Source organism: Coenobita brevimanus, chromosome 112, assembly GCF_032717465.1.
Source record: "Coenobita brevimanus isolate Jiangsu-jjx chromosome 112, ASM3271746v2, whole genome shotgun sequence".
NCBI lineage: Eukaryota > Metazoa > Arthropoda > Malacostraca > Decapoda > Coenobitidae > Coenobita > Coenobita brevimanus.
The window spans coordinates 13,527,323-13,532,455 of NC_137065.1; positions in this window are offsets into that span (position 1 = coordinate 13,527,323).

Here is a 5,133-nt window from a genome sequence, read left to right on the forward strand (position 1 = left end):
AATAAAATATTGTTCGTTGATGGACAATATTCACAGAACACTGATACCTACAAAAGCTCACGTACACTATGTTCGGTATCTCTACACTTGAAGAAAACATATTTTTTTCACCACGCATTTATCAGGAATCTGTTAAGCTTTTGTTTGTGTGGTGCGGCGGTCCGATATAATGATCCACTTTGATGATGCTAAATAACGAACCATCTAACTAAACAGATATTATATCATCATTATCACCATCTTCATCAATACATTCATTCGTATAATGGTCATCGTCAACAGTATCCATCATGATCATCATCATCACCACAATCACCATTAGCTACATTACATGTTGTTTACAACTATAGTTCGTTCACCTTAACTTGGAAAAGATTTTCGTCAGTTTTCAGCAAAATTCCTTTGCTGAATAGTAGACCAATATAGGTTACCGCTTCCTATCCTTTCCATACCACTTCTTCATGCCGGGCACCTAATTGTAGAATCTTTTAACTCAACTTTCAAGGTGAATAGACGCAAATGTTAGACCTACTGAAAGTGGTCGGAGTATAGCACCATATCCTGTTGTTAATCTCTTGTTACAGTGCTGTATTCAGCTTAAAGATATGTTAGTTTTAGTGCAACGATTAAGATAGTTAAGTTTTATAAACACCAGGACAGGTAGGAGGCGACATGAAGGTTGGTCGAGCTGCCTGGCAACGCTATGTTTGTTTAAAGTTCAACCAGAATATTAACCCTCGCCTTTTTCTCTCTCTCCCTTTTTGTTGTTTCCCTTTCCTTGATTTCTTTTTTTCCTCTTTTAGAGTCCTCATTCTTCTTTAGTTTTTTTTTTCTTTTTTTCCTCTCTTTTCGGATTTCTTGTTATTTTTCCTTTGTCTATCATAAATGTTTTGTACCTTTTCTATTGTTTATTCTATGTTTTCCTTTTTATTTTCCTTCCTTTTCTTTGTTTTCTTTTCTCTTTACTTTTCTCATTACTCCTACTTCCATCCCTGCTGTATTGGAGCATCATAAACTACAAAAGAGTTAGGAAGCGAAATGAGGCAAGGTGAAGCGGCCTGAGACTTAGGACTCTACTCCAGGTGTACCAAGTTAACACCTTTGTCATCTAATATACTGTATCACTAGCCGTGTGTGTGTGTGTGTGTGTGTGTGTGTGTGTGTTTTGGGCAGCCGAAACTGCACATTCAAATCGCACCAAAACTGGCACAAAAATCGCAAAAAATTCTCTGATGTGAAAAAACTTGGTCCCATCACGATTGAAAAACTTTAACCATATTTAATGAGCGATCACATTTTGACCAAAAAACGTACTCCCGGCGCCCGGCATAGGATCTCCGTAGAATATATTGCCCATATATAAGACTAAGATATACCATAGGCCTAGCGGTTGCCGTGTGTCTCTGTGTGTTTTTCGGACTTGCTTTCGGACAACTTTGGTTCCACTCCCAAAGCTGCAAATAACACGATCAATTGGTAGCTGCAAAAAATCTAAGTGACAACGTTAGACTAGAACAGCACATAAACGGACCATCATGGGACCTTCTATGTCGCCTTGACGGCCGATAGTGACAACGTTACACTAGAACAGCACATAAGTGCGAGAGCCCTCCGCAGGAGCAAGTGCGAGGGGCTGGAAGAGCCCACGAGCACTTGTTTAAATCTGATTTTCTTTCTTTCCCTCGTTCTTTCCTTCCTCTTTTAAATTTTCGTTTTCTTCGCTCCTGCCCTTTTCTCAAGTTTCCCTCTTTCTTACCCTTCCTTCCTCTTCCTTTCTGCATCTATGCTCTTTCCTTTCTTTTTGTCCTTTCTTTTCCATTTGAATTCACTGTATTTTCTTGCTTACTCTCAAACTCTTCTCTCTTTTTCTTTCTTCTTCTTTTGTTTCTCACTCCTTTCTATCTTCACTCTATTCCTGGAATAACACAACCCTTAGTAGGAGCCAAGGTGAAGTAGGCTGGAGGAACCTGAGACTCTGGCAAAGGTGTTTCGAGTTCCATCCACCTATCGTATATGGTTTCCTTTTATTTTTATTTCGTATTTCCTTTGTCTTTCTCATTTTTTCCTTTTTTTCACTTTCTCTACTTCGTCTCATGTTTTCACTTCCTTCGTCAGTCTTCTTTTCTTTCGGTTTATTTTTACCTCCGCCAAGAAGGTTATGTTTTCACCCCTTTCCGTTTTTTGTTTGTTGGTTGGTTGATTTGTGAGCAAGATTACACAACAACTACAGGACGGATTTCCACGAAACTTGGTAGAAGAATGGGTCTTGGCCAAGAATAGACTCCAATAAACTTTGGTGCGGATCCGGATAAAGGTGCGAATCCAGGATTTTTTTTGTTCTCTTTCTTTAACATTGCAAGATAGGGTGTTTTTCGACATTTTCGTAAATTTCTCAGTGAATATTGCATGGCTCTTGATGACTAAAAATCAGGCATATTTAGGAAGTTGGTGTCTACGATTTTTTTTTTTTTTTCATGTGTCCTACTCTGGGCACAGGCTTCACAGCCTGCTCTCAAGGCCCAGTAGTCCTCCTACATACCATACACCTCTACATGTCACCACTTCGGTGCTAACACCAACCGTCCATATTGAATACATGCTAGGGCTGTCTCATACACGGCTGGTGTATTGGTATTAGCGGGGGTATTTTTACGACATATCGGCTGGTCTTCTGGTAGATCAGTAAAGTCTGATTTTGTGACATTCAAATCCTTAAACTGTTCCCTGCCCCAGCGGGGATTTGAATCTTGGTCCAGTAGGACTACAGGCCACCTCTCTACCGGTTGATCCACCGCCTTCCCCTACAGTTTGGCGTGGATCCACATAAAATTCCGGATCTAGCGGATTTGAATGTGCTTTTATAGGGGGGGTATTCATTTTCCAGCTGCCGTACAAATAGGACTTGATTGGATTAAAAGGAACTGCATGTTGGCCTTGGCGGAGGTATGCGCTCTACTGAATGCCATTCTAGTTTACTTCTGTTTTTCATGTATTTTATTCCTTTTCCCATTATATCTTCGTATCATCATTCCATTTTATATATCTCTTGTATGTGTCCCATTCTTTCTCATTTCGTATTAGCCTTCTTATTTTGGTTTCTGGTTGTATTGTTTTCTTTTTCTATTATTTTTGTTTCTTATTTTTTGTTTTGTTCCTTTTCTTTCTCATCCTTGCTATTTTCTTTCTCATTATAATACAACATCACAATCTACAAAAGATATAGGAAGTGAGATGAGGTAACGTCATCATCATCAGTAATAAACTACTGTTTATCATCACTGTCATCACTGTCAATACCGACAACAACAATATAACAACCTCCACTTCCACCGCCGCAATAATAATCATTACAGTACTTATATGATTAGCATTACCATAACTGCAATTACACTAATTTGCCTTCACCAATACTAACACCCCCACCATCACCATCGCCACCTTTCTACCTTTCTTTCTTTTTCTGTTTTCTTTCTTTCTCTGTTTCTGACCTTCATTCTTTCTCATTTGCTTCTTTTTTTTCTCCCTTTTTATCTTTTTTTCATTTTTTTTTTATTTCCCAGTTACATCTCCTGTTACCTGACAGATTCTTCATTAACACTCCTATTCTTCAGTCTCTCTCCATAAGTATTTATTTCCTTCTGTGTGTTCCGTAATATCGCTCTTTATCTTCCCTTCTTCCTCTTTCATTCTCCATTACATAACCTTCTTCCTCTTTCTTTCTCCATTATATTACAGCATCACAAGCCACAAAAAGGCGGGTGGTGAGATGAAGTAAGGTTATCATCTTCAACAGTAGCTTATTGGATATCAGCATCATCGCTACTACCACCATCACCATCATTATCAATGTCATGGACATCGTGATCATCATCATCGTCATTGCCCATCTAATTTACATTATGCTCGTCACTTATACCACCACCATCATCACGTCCACATTCATCATCATCATCACCATCACAATATCCATCATCATCACCGTCGTCAACATTACCATCACCACCATCAGCCACATAGATCAATGCCACTACTATGTTTCATCATCACAAGCGACAAGAGAGGTAGGAGGCGAGATGAAGTAAGGTGGAGCAGCCTGGGACTCAACTACAGGTGTACCAAGTTAACACCGTTACCATTTATGAATTATTTGCTTTATCTCTTTTTCTTTCCTTCTCCCTCATTTAATGTGTTGCTTCATTCTCGTTCTCTTTTAACTTCTTTCTTTCTCAGTTCTCTTGTTTCTCTCCTCCTATCTTGCTTTCCATTTTTCCCATTATTTTTCTCTTTCTTCAATTCATACCATTTGGTTTTCATTTCCCTTTCCATTTTTCCTACTTTCTACACCTTCTCCATTTTTACTGTAATGCATCTCTCTGTCTCTTTCTTTCTCCAACCATATCTTTCTCTCCTCATTCTTTCTTCACTATATCACAACGGTACAGCAACAACACAAGTAAGAGCCACGGTGAAGTAAGGTGCAGCCGCCTCAGACTCTAATAAGTGTCTGCAGTTCCAACCTTCTCCCATAATGGCTCTTTTTTTTTTTTCTCTTTGTCATCTAACATCTTTTTTCTTTCTTTTTCATTTTCGCTGATGCTCCTTATATTGATGGCCTCTTTCCTTATGCATTTCTCCTGTTTTCTTTCTTCTTTTTTTCTAATTTTCGTTTCTTTTCATATTTCTGTTATCATTTTTTTTCGTTAACTTTGTTTTTTCTATCTTCCATTCCTTGCCCTTTTCCTTACAAACTCACTTTACTCTTCCTCTGTATTCTGACAATTCCCATAATTTCTTTCTCTTTTTTTTTTTTTAGTTCTTATATTTTTCTTTGTTTCTTCCTCCTTTTCTTCACCTTTATATTGCAGCATCACAAGCTACAACAGCGGTAGGAGGCGAGATGGAATAAGGTTATCATCACCAACACTAACCTACCTGAAATCACCATCATCATCACTCCCAGTGCAATCATCATCATCATCATCATCATCGATACAGTTAACATTCATAAATTTAATCATCATAGTCATCATAGATACAGTTAACGTTCTTAAATCTAATCATCATCGTCATCAGCATTATCATCATCATCATCATCATCGACACAGTTAACATTATTCTTAAATCTAAACAACT